General features: G+C 47.6%; 1 protein-coding gene across 1 annotated transcript in view; it reads right to left on the bottom strand.

The window, feature by feature from the left end:
* The window catches only part of RBFOX2 (RNA binding protein, fox-1 homolog 2), a 152102-nt gene that overhangs the window by 81936 nt on the left and 48786 nt on the right, over window positions 1-21380 (bottom strand). The window lies entirely within an intron of this gene.

Genomic DNA, 21380 nt, shown 5'->3' with positions numbered 1-21380 from the left:
CCCTTACTAGCTCCGCACCTGAGCACCCCGCGGCTGGCAGCATTCCTTCCCCGGGGAGCCAGGGAAGGGCCCGCTGCTGGTGCCCCACTGGGCAGCAGAACCCCAGACCCCCAGATTTCCCCAGCACGGTACCCGCAGATGCCAAGCACCGGGCACGGGTCCTTGGCCAGACCAGCGTGCTGAGCTGAGCTGAGCTGCCATTCTTCTTGACCCCAGGCCCTCAAGACGCTCCCCAGGCTTTTCCAGCAGAAAAGACGGCGCAGTAACACCTTTCATCCCCATTTGCTCTCCTTTGCATTCGTATCCCCCGTTACAATTTACACTTAAATAGATATATACACCTAGTGGTGATTCTTCACGGCCTTGCGTTGCCGTGCTGCTTCACGCTGCTTCCCAAGCTGACGGCTGCAAACCCACCTCCGCCTCCCTCCCTCCCGTTCAGCCAAAGGGCAGCAGGAGCACGCATCGCAGCCCAGTTTGCTCCTTCGCTGTGAAAAGCCCGAGCAAGCCGCCGCCTCACTGCTCTGCTGGGATGCAGAGAGCCCCAGTGGGCAGCCCGCTGTGTGGTCCTCTGGGAGGGAGCCAGGCCCCACACGGCCCCATGGGGCTCTGACTCAGAATCCACGTTCTCCTGAGTTATTTCATCCTCTCCACTAACTCACTTTTGAAGACACTACAGGTTTGCAGGCAATATTGCACAACCAGGGAAAGCATTGGATTTTTTTTCTTCCCTCTATTACAAACCTGAGATTGCAGAGCGCAATTCTGGGTCAAAACACGGTGACCTCCTTATCCCTTTGCCATGGCAAAGCACTGAGTTTTAGCTACATGCATCTCGTTCTTCAGACCTCTGTAAATCAATCTGCGTCATCTCCATTCATTTAAACTTAATTTAACTTTTGCATTCACCTGGTTTCTACTCTACCATAGGGTGGCAATTTCTTGTCACAGATCAAAGGATATAGCACGGACATTTAGAATCATAAGTGCTGGAAAAGACCTCTAAGATCACCCAGTCCAACCGCCAGCCCATCCCCACCATGCCCACTGACCATGTCCCTCAGTGCCACATCCACACGGTTCTGGAACACCTCCAGGGACGGGGACTGCACCACCTCCCTGGGCAGCCCGTTCCAGTGTAGCACCACTCTTTTGGAGAAGAAATGTTTCCCCAAATCCAGCCTGCCACACAGATGTGCTACATTCATCCCACCGCTTCTCACCGCAACAGCATCATTTTCTAACCCATTCTGGCCTCCACTTTAGGAACCCCCAGAAGTATCTGCCACAGAAGAGTCCTCTGCAGGAAAGGGGGAATGGTTCAGTCCCTACCCATACACTGAGCCCTGCCCTGCGTTGCCTCCTGCCACCGTGCTGGTACAACTGTTCTGAGCCTGTGCCAGAGGAGTGCGGATTCCCATTAGTCTGAAGCATCTCCTCCCCTTGCTTGAAGTTTATCTACCTCTGCTCCTGTTTAGCAAAATAAAACACACTATTTCTAATGGACGAGCTCAGGCAACAGGAATCACACATCCGCAGGAGCTTTGACTGCCCCCAATCCATCTGAACTGAACATCTAACACAGAGTTTCAAGAGCTTCAAGAACACCACTGAGAATAAGATGAGACTTGTTAACATTTGAGGTCTTCGTTGGCTTGGGCTCACACTGGAGCCAGCAAAGCAACACCCGATAATGAACAAGGCACATAAAATTAATTGGCTGATCTATGCCAGTCACCTTTCCCCCTGAGGACCGGGGTTCAAGCACTGTCTGACGGTCAAGCACAATAAGCGTGGTGGGCCCCCACTTAGCTCCCCCTCTATGCCCTCTTATAAAAGGGAACCAAGGATCCCAACTGCAGAGCAGACCGCTGAAAGCACCAAGAACACACAAGCAGAGCTAAGCTCTGGAAGCCCAAGGAACATACTGCTTAGAGCCATGAGACCATCCTCTCCTACTTGCTTCATTTATTCAACGAGCACATATTTAGAACAGATCTAGATGCTAATACTTGTGGTTCTCAAGAGGTTTTATACATCACAGGCACATACGCACTGAAACTTCATTCCCGTACTGTGGAAGTGGCATTATAGAATCGTAGAATCATTAGGGCTGGAAAAGACCTCTAAGATCACCTAGTCCAATCACCAGCCCATCCCCACCGTACCCACTGACCATGTCCTCAGTGCCACATCCACACAGTTCTGGAACACCTCCAGGGACGGTGACTGCACCACCTCCCTGGGCAGCCTGTGCCAGCGCAGCACCGCTCTTTCTGAGAAGTTGTTTTTCCTAATATCCAACCTGTGCTCACCTCAGATATATCTGATGACATCTGCTAGTTCCCATCATTCACACCCTACCAGGAAATGAGTTGGATGAGACTGTTCAAGCAGCAGGTGATGGAGCAAGGCCACTGAGATCACGCTGGTGAGAGCACAACTAAGGAACTAACTTCAGCTGGACCAAGTGGTTTACATGTACCCTTCCAAACACTTCCGTTAGTTCAGTCGGGCTGGCAGAAATGGAGAGATAAGAGAAAGCCACAACCCCTCAGCAAGTTTCAGGACTTTTTCTTTCACGGTGCCTCTAATTCCCCTGTGCCGCTCGGGTGGAATGAAAGTGCAGCCTTCGATTTTAACATCCCATTACCTGCATTTCTGCGCTGGCTCAAGTTTAGATGGAGCAAACCTGCCAGCTGGATCAAGGCCAGAGGGAGAAAAAAAAGGTTCAAGTGCAAAGAACCAATTTATCAGGAACAAATCTTAACAACCAAAAGACACACTTCTGGTGGTGAAGCCTATTCATGTACGTAATAAAACCCGTGGTACAAGGTAACCTAACAAAATACTCTTTAGTGGCTATCTGAACTATCTCAGGGTAGATAATCTTCAACTGTTAGTCTACCTTTCACATTTTCTGGAAGAATTTGGTGCCTGTGAGGACGAGGAATGCTGACACTGAATAGCCAAGGGCTGCACAGAGAACATCATCCTTCACTTGGCCCCAAAAGCATTCGAGCCTGACCCACGGCCTCTGGCTCCTCCAAGACTTCACAGGACGGGCCAGGAACGCACACGTGTGCTCCAAATATAGCCCCCTCCCCAGCAAGGCTTGAGCAAAGCGCTGCACCCGTTCCCGTCACCCTACAGATCCTTGCTGGGTCTCCAAGAACAGGAAGGTGATGAACAAGACTTTGCTCAAGGTTTTGTTGGTGGTTCCAGGGGAGGGAGGAGGAAAGCGGGTGAGTAGCCACTCCCGGTGGCTTGCCAGCCCCAAGGGACAGACTGCAGTCACGCTCACAAGTCACATGCCCCGGACAAAGCAGCGAGGCACTTGACAACACAGCAGCTGGCAGACCGCAACATTGCTGTCAACTCACCCCCCCACCCTAAGAAAAAAAAAAAAAAAAAAAAAGTATTTTAAAAGCCAAAAATGCAAAACAAAGCACACAGGTCTCAAACACCGCAGTCCGGGGAGCCAAAGTGCCAAACGGGAGCACTCGCATGCAAGGAGGCTCAAGGCAGAGCCTCCGGGGAGCTGAGGCCTGGCACGCGAGGAGCAGCGCCCTACCCAACCTGCGCACAGGCTGCGGCGTGCCCGAGGAGCAAGCACCGTGCCTCCGTACAGCCGCAGCCCTCCTTCCGCTTACCTGGACGACTGGGTATTGATAATCCATACAATACACACCATACATAGCCAAAGATCCTCCAGGTGAAGGCCAAGAGGACGCGGGACTGGAGGCTTCAGACGCAAGCCTCCGTCTCTCAGCCTGGTGGGAAGGACTCTGGCAGCCCTGCGCAGTGCTTGGCTCAGGCCTCTGGGGCCACTCAGGTTGACACTGGCTCAGCTGAAAATAAAAAGGCGCTGCCTGGCTCGGCTCGGCTCGGCCCCTCTCTTCTGGGATCCAGCGAGGCAGCGCTCAACCATACGCAGCAGAGGCTCCTAAAATTAGAAATCCCGTACGGAGAATGGCCCTGGAAGCCCCGACCGCGCGGCGTCCTGCAGCGCCCAGGCAGCAAGTGGCACGGCTGCCGTGGAGCAGGGAAGGCAGGATCCTCGCTGCAGCCGCCGGGGATGGAAGGAAGCAGACAGCATTTCGGATCTGAAGAGAGCATATGTTCTGGGCTCTAGGTGCGTCAGAGGGAACGCTCCCAATCCAGGACAGCGAAAAACATATGGGACCGCTCCTCCCCCAACCCCAAACTCTCCTTGCCGCCCCAGGCAGGGACAGGTGCTGGGATTAGCGTGCAGAACCCTTTGGTGCTGCGGAGGGGGGCAGAGGAGAGCGGCCGCCTCGGTGCCTCGCGCCAAGGGATCTCTTTCGGGCCCGGTATCGGCTGACGCCTCGCCCTCACTCCGCACCGGGGCCGGGCAGCTGCCAGAGGGGAGCCAGGCGAGGGGACCCCAGGGCCAGCGGGTCATCCGCTGTCAGCTGTCCCGCTCCCCCTGGGGGATCAGCGGTGCCCTGGGGCCATGGGGCAGAGCCAGTTGTTGTGCCCGTTTTTGGAAGCGTCCCCCTCCCCAGCACCTTTTCCAAAATCGCGGGTGCGTTCCCGGGGAGGGATAACTGACGGGGACAGATGCCGGGCTGCTCTGACAAAGGCCAGCAGGTTCACCCGGCCCGGCCCCATGTGCCGGACGTGTTACAGAAACCCGAGAGCCCACCGGTGATTCTTAGAAGACACCACACGGGTGGGGGGCAAGCGCCCACGGCGAAGCGCGTGAGTTGCTGCCCATGGCTGCGCCAAGTCTCCCAAATGGTCGGCAGCCCAAACCTACACATAATTCCAGCTGTCCTCTGAACAGGTGAAGCACTTTCCCTCTGGGGCTTCCAAAGTGAGAATGCTACCGTGATCAAAATGAAGGAAAGCTCTGCAAATACCCTCTGCTCTTTCCAACGCACACTGTGGGTAGTTTGGGGTTTTTTGTTTGTTTGTTTTTTGCTTTTACCGTTTCTGATCTTTAGCTCCTACGTAGTGTGGCTGGGTACTGCCTACCTGCTCTTTCCATGGCTCTCGAAGCCATTTCTGCACGACAGCATTCAGGGGTTATCAGCTTTAGAGCCAAGAGAGCTGGGTTTCTTTCCCTCATTCTCTCTGCCCCCTTACTGCATTCTTGTGGTTACTTTCACTTTACTTCAGACACCAAAACAAAAAAAGAAGTTACTTTTAAAGGCCATCTAGTTCACCTCCCCTGCAATGAACAGGGACACCCACAGCTCCATCAGGGTGCTCAGAGCCCCTCCAGCCTGACCTTGGATGTCTCCACGGACAGGACATCCACCACCTCTCTGGGAGACCTGTTCCAGTGCTTCCCTGCCCTTACTGTAAAAATCCTTTCTCTTATACCCAGTCTAAATCTCCCCTCTTTTAGTTTGAAACTCACTCCCCTTGTTCTATCCCAAGAGACCCTGCTAAAGAGTCTGTCCCCTTCTTTATTAAAGCCCCCCTTTAGTTACTTAGACGGCCTGGCTTTCCTTCATCACCATCCCCGCAAGCCCCACCACAGGGCACAGACTGGATCTGGTTTCCTCTCAGCAGCCAATGCTCTTCTTTCTTCCCCCTTCCCCTAACCACATGTTCAATAGGTGCCTGCCTTTCATTCTTTTGCACAGCTCATTATTATGCATCCAGGCAATTTAGTATCTCCAATAACATCTGTTTATGAAAAGGCATTAATTTACAAAAACCTGAAGTCTTTTTCCACATCTTGTTTTTGCTATTCCATATTACTGCCCCAGGTTTTAAAAGCAAATCCCTAACTAAGTTAAAAACCTTACATTTATTTCACAATCCAATTTTTGTTATTTTCAACTGGGCCTCCAGGGAATAAACCATTTCCAAATCCTAGTGCAGATATCTTGCTATCTATAAATAACTGTCAAACGGGCACAACAAAACAAGGGGGGGGGGGGGGGGGAGCAGGTAACACCCAGCCTCTTGGCTGCTTCAGCTACAGCATATACATACAGAACTGCAATGCTTTCAAGTTCTTAATGCAGATTTAAGAACTTTGCCTTAACCAGCATGAGGAGACCTGGGTGACACTGCAGGAACAAGGCATCACGTCTCCTGCATCCCAGAGAAAACTGAATTACACAAACTAGCTTTAAACTTGCACCTGCCAGTATGGACACAGCAGAACTAACCATACTTTACTGGCCAGTGATGAACTACTGTCCATATAGCTGGTCTGCCACTGCACGTTGACTCGCAACAACAGTATTAGTCAAATATAAGAAGGCTGCACTCCATAATTTTATTCAGAGATAAATGCCCAACTACATTACCATATAACTTGCTATGTACATGTATTTCCAGTAACGCAAGTTAGGTAACTGTGGTAAAACCATAGCCTTGTTCCTGCAAATGCTCATGCAGACGAAAAACTCTAAAATTACAGCAATGTTCAGGCTGGAAGAGACCTTCTGACACAAAGAATCAGATCAGCTGCTGCTGTACAACATAACCTAATCTCTTCCTAAGGTTCGCCTGGCTACCATCTTAGAATCAGGTTCTGATTCTATGCTCGCTCCCCTGGGCAAGAGCTCGCTCTAGAACATCGCCCTCCAGCAGCTGGGGGCTGTGCTCGTCTCAGGCTTAAAGTTATTCCTCAGCAATTTCTGCTTGTCCTTTGTTCTCCTGCCAGTACTGTCCTCTGGCTTAAACGTATTTTATCCTTCCTTTACAATTAGCCTCCCTGATGTATCCCCTCTAAACAAGCAGCTGTTCCAGTCTTTTCTCACGACAGGCTTTCTATTCCCCAATCTCTAGAAGCCTTTTCTTCCACCTGAGCTAGCCTGCACTCATCTTTTCTCTTCTTTTTTGAATAAAAAAAAGACAATAGCCAGAACAAGATGGTTAGTAGCTAACCCGTTTCACAGTTCCAGCACTAAACTGCACCTTCTTTCACCTCCTTATTATCTTCCTCTGTTGCACCACCATCATGCTGTAATATGTGTGCTACAGTAGGACATGTCAACCTATTAAGAAAATAAACTTATTTTAAAGACAGATAGGTTGATCTGGCATAGCCATGTTCTGATGAATTTGTGTTGTATTTTCTCCCATCCTTCATTAGTGTCCTAGTCTTTAATTATTATTTTCATCTCAGATTTTGCATACAAGAGGCTGGACCAACAGGTCTGTACTTACTCAGGTCATCCCCCATCAAGAGGGCTGTGACGCTTCCTTTCCTCCAAGCAAATGATGCCACTCCTCATTTGATAACATTAGTAAATTTGTGAGGCGGTTCTCACACTTTCAGAAACAGGTACCATCATTGTCAAGGCAGCCCTGCTCCCCAGCCCAGCCCGCACGCACTAGGGCCCTTGACATGCCTCTAACGTGGTTGTTCCTACAGTAATTCCATGCCCGCTACCCATCCTCTGTGCCCACGATCAACTCTTTCAACAACACAAAAACATTTGGTTTTGTTTATATCTCCCTTAGTGGTGTATATATATATATGTGTGTGTGTATATATATATATATATATATATATACACACATCTTACCCTACAGGTATATCTTCCTTAACTATCCTGTCCTCAACGCTGAGTGGCCCCACATCCTTCTTTCTCTCTCGTCGTATTTTCAGAAACTGTCACCCATCTTCTCAGTAACATTTGCAAGGTTTAATTCAGCCAGATTTTTGGCAGTTCCCCCCTTTATCCCCACATTTCTTGACCTTGTAGACACAGCAGGCTCTGCCGATTCCGTATTCTATCTCTTGTAAACTCTCTTTTCGCACCCACTATCCTTTCTAAAATGATTATGGCTCCACTTAAGGTAAAGTTTTTACATACAAGCTTTTCTTCCCTTCACTTGTATCACCAGGAATCTGTATCCAAAGTACCCCTGAAAAGAAAGTAAAATCCACCCCACCACACACCTCTACATTCGAGTGTCTCACTTCTCATTTCAGCTCACTGACTTCATTAAAGATGTTGCTTCACGTATGGAAGTTTGTACCACCATCACCCAGTCCCAAGCTGGGAACATGGAGGCTTCTGAACAGCTTGTTTTCCTGCAGCAGTCACGCTGGCTATGATACATCCACTGTCTCAACAACACATGATGCTACAGTGAAGAAATCTTCCAATTCTATTATTATTAGCAGCATTTGTTCTTCAAGCTATATCTGAGAAATTAAAGTTTCTCGTACTAATATTTATCTCTATAATGGTTCTGGGAATAATATCATTTCATAGACTCGAGTTCGTATCCGAATCCAATCCTAGGAGAGATTTCAGCAGACTCACAGGGCTCCCCCTGGGACCTCTTTTACCATTCTTCCCCACAGCAATTTTGACCAGAAATAGATCCCGCGTTATCAGTATTACTCTTTTTTCTTCTTTACAGTCTACTGCATACAATACAGCCTATCACCTTTTACATCTACCCTATCTGAACCATACATAATCTCGAATACATGTTAAAGTCACGATTACTATTCTTGCAGATTGATATTATCCCTATAATATCCAGTTTCACGTTCTGCACCAGTAGCTCTGGTTCCTCTGCTTGCTATTTCTAATGCCAGGAGCCTGAAAAAAAAACCTGGCGTGTTTGCATATTTACCGATCACACAGCTCACAGCTCCCTCCACTAACAGCATCACCCATCTAGTTACTGCTGAATTTTATTATCCTTCCTATAACATTGAATTTTATGATTTTCCATCTCCTACCAACCCATCACTTTGCCTAGAGACACTGTTTTACATGCCACTGTAGCAGCGTTTACCTAATTTTCCTCTCTCCGTGCACTGAGCAAGGCACGGAGATTACACAAGTTTTTCCCAACGTTCTCAAAACCTAGGATTTTATTTCACATGCACAGCTCTCTTTGATGTCTGCAGACTGAGGAGCGTTTTTGGAAAGCGCAAGACCACAGCCCTGGGCTTTGCTTTGCCTGCTCTCCTCGGGCAGCACAGAGCCAGCACGCTAAGTCACAACTCCAAGTACAGTCACACGGACATAGGCTAGCTATACTCTCCCCACACCTGAAGTGCATCCATGGCAGACATTTTCCATGGACATATTTTTCAAAAATTGCTAAAAATCGTGGTACAGCGGGGTTACAGCCATACAGCATGGAGTCTGAGCTATTTCCACGCCGCACGGTTGTTACACCGCACTGATCTTTACTAAGGAAATTACACCAACAGTTTCATTTTATAAACTGAATTTATAAAATCTTTAGTATAATTCTCTGTTCTCCAGACAAATTAATCTAAGCCTTATCTAGTTACTCCCACTAAAGAGCTCTTACCTCCGCTGATTCTAACTCTTCATCGCTAGAAGCCTGGCTGATGCTCTTCCTCTCACCCACCAAAAATGGCATCTTTAACAATTAGCCAATCACTACATCTGCTAAACTGGGTCATCAGGGATCTGATGAGCAGCTTACAATATGTCTCTGCTTTTTAAAGACTGATGTAAATGTAGGAAACATGCCAACAAGCAAGGATGCATTTTCTGGCTGGGTATGCACTGATTTCCATAGCAGCTAAATAGATCAAGCAGCTCAGCCAGCTCATACCAGTGTTAGACAAACAGTACACGGTACCAGGATTACACCTTTAAAACTGCAAGAGATTCTTCATTTTGCACCAAAGCAAGCCCCGCATCCTGGGCACAAAGGTGGCCTTTGCTCACGCCATGTGAGAACTGTACTGCAAAGCCATCACTCCCAGGCAGGGCTGCATTTCCTGCTCTTCTGCTTTGGTTGCTTGTTTGGTGTGAATAGGTGTAACTTTTTTTTCCAAAAAGCTCCATTATCGTTTTCTTCCAAATTCTGATATAACCAACGACTAGAACAAAGAGCTGGTGACGGATCAGCTATTCAGGAGAGTAAACAACTCAGCACCGAGCCACCGTGGGTTTTTGCCAGTGAAACATGTTAAGCATGCTAATGCTCAAGATCAGGGATGAGATGCATTAAGCAGAAATGGAACCAGCAGGTCTGGGGGATGAGGAGCAGCAGCAGAAGCAAACAGGAGCGTGTTGGATTAGTGTAATAAGGACATCATGGAGAAGCATTTCAATGCTCTGGTAAAGCCATAGGAACCACTGCTCGCCCAAACCTGGTCTGATTAGTTAGTGTTACTGATTCTTCACATTCATTAGGATTAATGTTCCTAAACCACATTAGTACAAATGAAATTACCAAAAAATACACTTTGGATCCAAGGAAATTAAAATCCCTCTGGCAAAAGAGCTAAGAAGCCCAAAGCTAGAGAGAGCAGCCAATATCAAGTTACGTGTAGCGGAGAAGATAGCCCCATCACAGCGCTGCTCCTGCCAAGGAAATCTCTCGGGCAGACAATGGGACCTCAGTCATTACCTCCTCTAGCTTTCATGGGCACAATTCAAGATTTTAAGAAGTTTAAAAGAGAAAAATACCAAAGACCTTATTTAATAAAATGGAAGCTCTCAAATAGTTCCTGTTCATTTCCTTTCCCCTCAGAGCGCTGGAGATTTCCCTTTTCAATCATCTTTTGCTACACGTTCTCCATTCACGAAGCAATGTGCCCTATCAAAGTGTTATGCTCAACTTTCAGCTTCCCTCACAATACCAACTTTAATATCTATTCTTAGTTTATAAAACAAATTAAAAAAAAATGAGAAAAGCAGTTAAAGGAAGAAACCAGAATCCAGAAGAATATCCCCAGCATTGATTGCAGAAGAAGCAATGCCTAACAAGCAACCAACTTTCCCAAGGCGCTGCTCCACGGGCCTTTATGGCCACAGTAAATAGCAGCTGGAAGACTTGTTGCCAGCCCCGAGGGACAGCAATGGTCTCAGCCTGAGCCCAACACGGAGCCACAGACTTCCCAGCACAGCTGTGTGGGGCTGAGCCCTTGGGAACGCTGCTCCAACAGCGATGGAGCCCATCAGACAGCTTTTTGAGTCAATGGGAGCAAAGCTGCCAAGATGCACGAAATGTTCTTCTCGCCTACCTCTGTAAATCATCATCAGGATCACTCAGACACCCTCATTTCTAACATAAGATGGCAGGTGAAGTGGGAGTGCTCCTATAGCCAGCGTGGCATCTTTCCTCAAGCTGCAGCATCTGCATGCAGGTCAGGGAGCTTAGGAGACTTCGGTGTCTTAAAAGGCAAAGACTCACAGAATCATTAAGGTTGGAAAAGACCACTAAGACCATCTAGTACAATCGACAGCCCATCCCCACTGACCATGTCCTCAGTGCCACATCCACACGGTTCTGGAACACCTCCAGGGACGGTGACTGCACCACCTCCCTGGGCAGCCTGTGCCAGTGCAGCACCGCTCCTTCTGGGAAGAAATATTTCCTAATATCCAATCTGAAACTCCTGGGCAGACTCAAGTTAAGGCTTGAGGGACAGTGAGAGATATTTCCTTATTAGTGATGGAATTTGTTTGCCTCTACCACTCCCAAAGGAAGCTTTGTAGTCCTGAAACTGATCTGAAGTAGCTGAGCAACTAGGCAAGATGCACACTCTGAACTCGGTCATAAGATACCTGCATCCTGTTACTGTCCTCAGCTCTTCCCTGCAACACCTACACTTAGCTATTAAATATTAATGGTTTGTCTAGACTGGAAAACTAGCACAGTTTTAAAACACAGTTGCAAACATACAGCATAAAAGGACAGGTCAGAATTGAAAATAATTATTTCCTAAGTACCACTTATTTTCAAAGCCTAAACACACGCTGCTTTAGGGAAGGGCATGGAAAATGGAGGCAGAGCCAGGACACCATGTGAGCCTGCTAAAGCAGTGTAGTGCAAGACCTTTGATTACTGGAAAGCAGGCTTTTTCAGTTTTTAGAGCTTTCTTTCAGCCATCCAGTAGAACAGGAGCATCAGCAAGCTCCAGAAGCCTACAAAATAAAGCAGGACTCGTGAAAAAGTTTGGATCTTCCTCAAGCAGAATCCAGGATCCCCAAATACCCAATCCACACAGTTGAAGCTGTCAAGAAAGACAAAGTGAAGTTGCAAGAGAGTGAAGTCTCTTGATCCTGAAGTTAGATCAGTGTAGGCAGAATCCTCCTGGAGTTGGTGAAACCCCATACTAACACAGATCCTGCTCACGCAACTTCAGCTGCCAAACAAGGACCCAGAGTCTATTCAGGCAAAACTGAGATTGCCCAAAGTCTGTCTCTTAAATTATTACAAAGGAGAAATGTAAGGAGGTGATGAACGCTCATCTGAAGTTTGAAAAATCCTCTGTCAGAAGACTCTGCTCCCAAAACTTACGTTTTAGGCATCATGCTAGCTAACAAGCCAGCTCTCAGGAAGACAGCTTTAACAGGACAATAACTCACAAAAATATATTAGTGATTAAGTTGCAAAATAAAGCTGACAGCAGTCTGGATATACCAGCAGCATGCGTAAGACACAACTTCAACGTTCATTTCTACCCCAACCCGCTGCTTTACACACATTACAGAGCAGGTTTTAATTATGCTGTCTTGAGAAAACACCAGCACATCTGAGTATGACACGCGACAAGCTCTAAAGGAGCTTCTAAAACCAGACAGGCTCCATCATTCAGTTATTACCAGAGGCACAGTATAAAGGGGAAAAGAAAATATACACATTTTCCAGAAAAAAAAAAAGAAATACCCACGTGTTGGGCCTCTTTTCAAGGAGAACTCCAAGTGCTTGGCATTGCTTCAGGAAGAAAATAAGTGTACTTCTGGGCTAAGCCATTTGGCAAAGGAGGTGATCATAGCACAGCTTTCTTTAGGGATCACTTGTGTATGCACTGATCTTGGTAATGCTAGATGTCCGTCAAAATGCTTTCTGCCTGTTACATGAGAAACAAAAAGGCTTCCAGATGCAGAATTTCAACATCAAAGAAGAGAAGAAGTTTTCTCTTGGTAGTTTAGACATCACATGACAGCCACACTGCCTTTCTTTATTCCCCGGGGTCGGAGGGAAAAGGGGAAACAAAGACAAAGAATTCAGCCAAGAGCTTTGCTTAACTGTAGAGGCCTATTAGATCTACCAGTGAGCTCCAGACCCTCAGAGAACAGCTTTGCCCACCTGGAGTGCAGATTTGCCAAAATCCACTTGGATCTTCCCTTAGCAGGCAGCAGCAGTTCAATTAGACTATCCTTCAGGGGACAACTTTTGCCTAGACAGTTAACACAGAGATCCAGAAGAGAAAGACTTAAGCCTGAGCACTTCTTCAGATCTATGCTAAGCCTACAAAAATTAAGGTTAATTCCTTAATTAAAGATCTATCTTCCTAGGAATAAATATTATTAAAAGTCACCAGATGGTAATATCCGAGATACTCTCACCAAGTATTTTTAATTGAATGAATCACAAACGAGGGCTGCACTACACTGGAGATTTCGCTGGCGGTGCAAAGCGGAGCGACAGTCACTGCACTTCCTGGTCCTCGGTGGAGGCTCAGCAGATAGACCCATTTTGCTGTGGGTTGGAGCCAACAAGTTTCACCTTGCCTCAGCCTGGGGCGAAGGCAGCACGTGATCGGTTATCACAGAGCATTTCAGTACATGGCAGTGGCTTGCTCGCGTTGCCAAGCGCTCGAGCCCTAGCAGAGAGGGGTTGAGTACGGGTTTTCCTCCCCCCATCGCTTATCAAATTGCTCCCATGTGACAAACTAAAATAGCAAAAGGTACTTGTGACAAAATAAAGAGCGTCCACACATTAAATTACGCTGGTACTGACTGAGATTCAGCCCTACCTTAGATAAGCACAGCTTCCCTATCACACACACAGAGCCAGAATTTGGGGGAAAGGTTTCCCCAGGCAGTCATTCGTTCTTTTTAGGCAGGAGCAAAGGCATTCCCTACCCAAATTGGTTCGATCAGAATAGAACAGCTGCCCACACACTGTAACCATGCAAGCAAAAGACAAAACATGTCAAAAATATTATTTAAGCTCAACTCTTAATTGAATGGAAGTAAAAGAAAAATAAACAGGGAGCATGGGCTGCGTGAGATACTGGTAGGAAATGAGGAGCTCGAGAGCACTGTGCAGGTAGGTCCTTCAGCTGCTGAAACAGCATGTCACAAGTAAATCTCAGAAAATCGTTTGGAAATGGTTCCAGTGTGGCAGCATATAGAATATGACACCTTCAGCATAATCTGCAAAGACAATTTCATGAGAGAAGAATTACATCTGTCCATTAATTTCTGTTGGCCTCAGTTTAAAATCTTGCATGACTGCAAAGCTTCATATGAATCCTGCTTTTTACTCATTTCCATTTAAAAAAAAAAAAAAAGAAAGAAATCCCAAACTCCTCAAACTTGCAGCCAGCTCAGAAGAGACTCGAGCAAAATACCCAAAGCGCTGCAGTGAAGAGTTTGGTGCATTTGCTGAGCGCACAGAAAGGCTCCAGAAATAGCACGCAAAGCCAAGGTTTGGCAAGAACAACACAGTTTGCCCTGAAAGAGGAAAGTCAGACTTGCTAAATGAATGGCGACAGCAGCAAACCGTGCCTTAATGCAGGAGCGACCCCAGGGACTCCTCTCCTCAGGGCAGAAGTGCTGGTTACTGCTGTGGATGTTACGGCCCCACTCTGGTAGTTTTACTCAAGAAGCAGAAAGCTGTGGTGGAGAAAAAAAGAGGTAAACTGAGGCCACGTCAGCACTTTGGTATCAAGCAGTCTTCACGTCACCTTCTGCTTCAGACAGACAAAAATAGTAAGAGGCGGGAAGACCTAGATTTTGTGTTTGTTTGCTTGGGAAACCTATTTATTTCTGAGAAAGCAGCAATGATCAAAGCCCAAAATTCTGGACTATTTTCCTCACAAAGTCTCAAGACATGGGCTCAGAAGTCTTCTATTGGCATGTAATGTAATGGCTAAAAATACTTTTCCAAGATCCGTGAGGACAGAATGAAGCCTGAGGCCTGGTCTCCCAGCCAGCTTACAACAGGCCAAAGCACCTCAAGGCTCTGCACAGCCACCAGTGAGGGCCTCCTCCAGTTGCAGCACTGACACCGCCTCCTCAGCAGCTTTCTGTGACCTCTACAACTCACACACATTAATTCACCCTGATGTCCACATAATCACAGAATCACTGAAGTTGGAAGAGACCTCTAAGATCACCTAGTCCAGCTGCAAGCCCATCCCCACCATGCCCACTGACCACGTCCCTCAGTGCCACATCCACACGGTTCTGGAACACCTCCAGGGACAGTGACTGCACCACCTCCCCGGGCAGCCTGTGCCAGCACAGCACTACTCCTTCTGGGAAGAAATTTTTCCTAATATTCAACCTGAACATCCCCTGGAGCAACTTGAGGCCACTCCCTCTTGTCCTATTGCTGCCACTGTCTGCATCCACTCAACCAAAAGCAGGATGCTATAAAGATGCCTTCCTGGCTCACATGAAAACTCTCCTCTCTCTTTTCTATCCCTATCAGGAAATCTTCACCAAGGACTCAGCTCATGTTCTCTGTGCACCTCTCTGGTTACGCCGCGATGGAGCTGCTTGCACTCACAGTAATGGGTCTACCACCGGCAAAATTAACAGCAGCCCACTGCTATCAGCCTGGGTATTGGCAGCACTCGAACCTCAGCCTCACGGGTCTCTTAGCTTGAATTTAAGAGAACCACTTATCTCAAGCTAGGGATTTGTGCGTGGGCCAGAGTCAAACTAGGGCAACACTTAAGCCGTGTCTCAAACTCATGTTGTAATGAAGCAAAAGCTGCAACTTCAAGCTCTTAAGGGGCACAGCAGGCACACCTCCTGCAGCTGCTCAGAATTAGATAGCTTCTGAGAAAGGTGTATGAATCTTGAAAATCTAACACAGCTTGGCTGCTTGTGACTGAACTGCTTAGCAGCAAGTTGAGCTTTAGCATCCTCTTTCATAGGCATCACCCAGACCTCAGCACAGTGATGTGTGTGAGAAGCAAGGGCAGATAGTGATAGGACAAGGGGAAATGGCTTTAAAGTAAAAGAGGGCAGATTTAGGTTGGATGTTAGGAAGAAATTCATTACTCAGCATGGTGAGGCACTGCCACAGGCTGCCCAGAGAAGCTGTGGGTGCCCCATCCCTGGAGGCACTCAAGGCCGGGTTGGATGGGGCCCTGGGCAGCCTGAGCTGGGGGGTGGCAGCCCTGCCCATGGTAGGGAGTTGGAGCTCGATGATCTTTAAGGACCCTTCCAATGTAAGACATTCTATGATTATGAGTCTATGAAGTTTCAGAATGGCGGAGTGCCAGAGGCATCCCTGGGCAAATGGCCTTAAAAATGACAGTGCCATCCAACTGTCGCAGACCAGCGAAACGCGTGGCCGCCATCAAGACGCAAAGAGAATGATGGCTACATAAAAAAAACACCATGCTCTCTGCACGTTCTGTTCCTGACTTACCTCCTGTACAATTACGGGACAGCTCTAATAACAGCCCCTACAAATCCAGCTGTCACAGTTTGCTAGTTCTGTGATTGCCCACTGAGATCTCATTACCTCGGCCAGTCCGTATGGCCAACAGCTCGCACGGGCACGGCCATTTCTCAGCCTGGCCCCGCCAGAGGCCTGCAGAGCGGAGGTAAGCACAGTGCTGCAACAATTACACAGATCTGGGGCCATGCAACAAGGTCACAGCATAGGCACAAGAAGAAGGGAAACACCTGCTCCAGAGCTTGAGACGACAAAATACTTAAAAACCTAGAAAAATAATTAAACAGACTAATGAGCCATGGCTGGCAAAGGAGCCACAGGTCAAGGAAAATACAAGTCCTCAGTGAGGGGAGAAACAAAGATGGGGAGCAGCTCTCGAAGCAGGAGGGGACCAGGTTACAGCTCCACAGTCGGGCTGTGACAAGCGGGAAGAGAAAGGGACGTGTCAAAAGGAGAAATTTAATCTGGAGCTTCGGGGCTGGAATAAGCATTAGAGGATGAACAAAAGGGAATGGCTGTGGTGGATCAGAACAGGGAACGGGGTGGGACAGCAAAGCCAAGGGGGTTGCTTTGTTATTGTTTTGTTTTGTTTGTTTGTTTTAAAAGGAAGCTAATAGCAAAACAGTGGCAGCTTCAGAGGCTTTGCTCTGCTCCTCCCAGCTCACCGGGAACCTCCCGCCCCGCCGGGGGAAGGAAGGACTGCTGGGGATCCTGCAGCCCTCCCACCCTCACCCGCGGCCGGGGGCGAGGGGGTTCCCGTATCAGCGCCTCGGCAGCTCGGAGCTCCTTGCACCGGCACCGGCCGCCTGCCCAATTCAGACCTGTAATCTCCCTCGACTTTGATTTAATGCAGCAATTACTGGTAATGTGGTTTGAAGGAGATAAATGCCCAGTACAGGGCTGGCTGGCACTGACGCTCATTCCGCTCATGATGCGAGAACAGTTTTAATTAAAATCCCCTTTATGATAAAGGAGCTGCTTGACTGGATGTTTCTGTGCAGCCCTGATACGGAGCCTCCTCCAAAGCGGATTAGAAATCAAAGTTTCCCCCTTCTCGCTACTGGCAACACACAAAAATATGGAACACAGTCACCATGTCACCCCTCCGCAATTTCCTTAACCCTACAACTGCTGGGAAAATGCCCACGTCTGCTTCAAAACGATTGCCACCTCTTGTCATGGCTCTAAGTGCTTTCCAAAAATTAAGCACCGGGGCTGCTTCAATTAGGATAAACACATCCGGAGAGCTCAAACCCTATGATCCAAAATCCCTTTCCCTCTCCCTGGTGGAAAGGGAATTAGCGTGGCTGCTCGTGCCGCAGACCTGTCACTGCAACAAGGAGGGGATCAGAGCATTTTGGCAAGATGGGAGAAAGCCGAGATCTGGCCGAAAGGCTGGAAAAGCAGGAGGTTCTGCCGCGTGAGGCAGAGCAGGGCTGGCAGGGAAGAGGGAACAGCCCCGCGAGATAAAGGAAGAAAACCTGGCAGAGTGGTCACGATCCCAGCACAGACATGTCCCAGCCATGATCTGTCAGCTCTTGATCGAGTTACAACAAATGGAGGTGCAGTTTTGGGTTGGTTTTCTCCCTTACAGTATAGGAAATACCAGAGATGAATACATTACGCACAGCTAGTTTCTATTATTGTGAGTGCCAAGAGCAGATTGTCACAGTGAGAAATTGGCCTTGTGCATTACACAGAAAAGGCAGCGCTGGGTTTGGAGGCCAGCAGACAGTGCAACGGGAAGATAAAGAGCCTTGAGTCTGGATGCACATAATTTCATTCCTTAAGCGACTGAGCACACGTAAAGATTAAAAGGCTGATTTAAGCAGCTTGAAATCCTCCTTGACCCTCGGAATAGATCTGGGGTCACAGGACCGCCCAAGCCTTGTCCCAAGACACCCCCAGTGCCCTTTGTTCATTACCACAGGATTGCTCCATATTCCCCAAAATTTCCTTCTCCCATGGAGCCCTCAATGATATGCTGTTCAGAGAAACCTTCTTCTTTCAATTTTTTTCCTAGGTTAAAGCGGCTCTCATGCTCCACGATTGCCTCCTCCTTCAGACAGCAAAGTACCAAAAACAGATGAGGGAAAAAAAGGAACCCTGACGGGAACCAGAAGGGACTGGGCACAACACCTCACCCCGTGGAAGCCCAAAGCACCAGGTCACGATGCCGTCAGGAGCACCCCACTATGCAGCAGGAGCCACAAAGGGTGAAAGCAGCAGGTTGCAGATGGCAACGTGAAGATGTAACGGGGTTTTGCTGGTCCGCTAGGGGAAAAAAGGAAACCGAAAAAGGCCTGGTGTAATTAACAAGATTAAAGGGGGATTTAGGATCAGGACAGAAAAGCAACGGGCCAGATTGATCCTTACAGGATTAAAGCTGGAATCCTACTAAGAGTCCAGTGGTTGAGAGATCAACGCAATGTAATGGGATTAAATCAACATCAGCTTTTGTTTTTACACAACTCAGTCCCCAGTGCCCACAATTTCATTGCTCTAGATATGGAGAAGGATTGACGGGGACCCCCGATACTCCGCACTGGGCTCATCCAGGCACCTCCCCACTTCAGCCCTGCTACCACTGAGCAGCAGGCACCATTGAATCCAGAAATAAAGGACCAGAACCTAAGTGTGTAATGAATGGTCCAAATGGCCAAAAAAGCTGAGGATTTACCAAGTCACTGCTCCAGCCAGCAATAAAACAAGTGGTATCAAGTGCAATGGGATCACCCTGTGACCGATGGCTGGGAAAGCCAGGAGGACAGTCCCAGCTGTATCCAGGCACACTGCAGACGGGCAATTGGATTTTGATATTGTGTCTTGCTGAAGAGGAACAAAAGAAGCAGTATACTCTGCGGAATGTATCAGCAAACATGTTTAAGACAAATTATCACGTGTCCCCATTGCACAACAATATCCAAGAATTACAAAAGTGAGAAAAGCCTCTTTCAGAACGTATCGTTTGCATTACAGCTGGTGCAACACATGCGGGCCAGCTGCACCTTGATTCCACTGCCCTGAAGTTTCCAAAGCTTGCCGGTAATTTGAGTTGGTAGCAGGGGGAGGGAAGGAGGGAGCCAGGACAAGGCACTCGGTTCTTTCGAGACATGTATACTATTTTGGAAGTTCTTATTCTTGTAGGAGAGAAAAAACACATATGTTTAAATTAGACGGTATCCATCACCACCCTGCTCGCTGAAGAGGGAAGGAGCGCTTATCACACACCTGTTCTCAACAGCTGCATTCGAGAGCCACACTCCACATGCAAGGAAAAAGCATTAAAGCATCTCATATTTCTGCAGCACTTCTGAGTCCTGAAAATGTTTAGAAACAGTGGTTATACATACACTATACGCACTCCAGCAAAGTCTGTCTGCTTTTCAGTGGATACTATGTTCCAGCTGAAGAGAAGCTTCCCCAACACCAAAACTTTAAGACATAGATACCAGCCATTTCTTGACAGATGCCAAAACTGCCTCACCTATGCTGAATGTACTTCTCCTTTTCAGCTGGCTGGACAAAAACAGTAATTACCCCATTCGCTTCTTATCCACAATTAAGCATCAGCCAAAATCTGAGAGTAATAAACTGGGGAGCATTCCTGAGACAGCGCTGATGGAGCTACCCATCCCACTTACGCTGCCAAAGAGGCCTTGCCACCTTCCCAAGCCTTTACTCAGAAAGGCTGTGCACCCCAAAGGTACCACATGGATGCAAGCAGGCATCACCGCAGCGGTTGAGGACACAACTAGAAAACTAGGCCCTTGTGACAGAAATGAAAAGTTACAAAGCAGCAGCAGGCAGATCACACTGCATGCATCTTCTGGTTTTTAGCCACATTTACATATTTGAACTTCAGCTTTTTTCTGCATTTAAACTTTGTTTCAACACTAGATGATTTATAGATTATAAAAAAGTACAGAGGAGTGTTCCAGTATCATACAGTGCCAGCTCCTTAAATCATGATGAATAATAATCCCCAAGAATATCTAAAAAACAATTGTCATCTGGTCAAAATATTTTCACATTATCATTGTCATAATGTCCAAGATTCAATTAGAGCATTGTGTGGGGGACAGTATGTTTCAATTGGGTAGGAGAAAAACTAACTGCCTTTGCCCTGGATTCAGCTACAGACCCAAGAACCATCTGGTAAAAAATCAACAGCATTGTGCAGGCAGCATATTAGTCATGAGATGTAGGACTCTGAGAACAATGAAAACTAAATTTGAGGGACAGACAAGGGAAACTTAATTACTTGCTTAAGCTTCTTCACAGCTCTGAGGAATCCTTAACACTTTCAGCAAAACAGTTTAGCACCAGAGGGCACAAAGCACATCCTCAACTGATTTCTTTATTTTCAGCAGACCCGTTTTCACTTCCAATGTGGGACTATCTGCACTGGCCCACCACCAGACAGCCTGCTTCCCCGGAGAATGGCTGCAGGATGCATCGCCTTGTGCTAGGTATGGGGCAGCACCCAGAACCACCACACTGCAGATCTGAGGGCAGACTGCACATCCTCCTCCAAACATCACAGCCTGACTCAAATTCCTGCTGTACCCAGAAGCCCTCGCTGATGGAGCATGGGATCTCCTCCAGCTAATCACACAAGTCATCTTGTAGTGAAGCATACACACATATGTGTCCCTAGTGACTGCTTAGGGCTTTGGTAAAAATGTCATCCAAATCCAAATCCACTCAAAGACCTTTCCTATATCAACACTGTAACCTTTGGGGTTGGGATAAGCGTGAAGTTCTGGCACTGCTGGAACTAAGATTTGCAAACAAGCACCATGGGAAGTGCAGGAAACACAGATGTTCAGCCTCAGGTTGCTATTATCTACACTCTTCCTCAAACCTTCAGCTGGAAACCAGGAAGGCTGAGGTTTATTCTCTTATTCTCTGAAGGTTTCTTCTCTTCCTTCCAAGATAAACAGGCTGCTTTGTGGAAAACTAACTCACACAGAACTCAGTCCCCATCAGTCTCCCAAGAC

This window comes from Numida meleagris, chromosome 1 (assembly GCF_002078875.1).
Source record: "Numida meleagris isolate 19003 breed g44 Domestic line chromosome 1, NumMel1.0, whole genome shotgun sequence".
NCBI lineage: Eukaryota > Metazoa > Chordata > Aves > Galliformes > Numididae > Numida > Numida meleagris.
The sequence above is the reverse complement of the archived record's forward strand: the minus strand, read 5'-3'. Positions and strand labels throughout refer to the sequence as shown.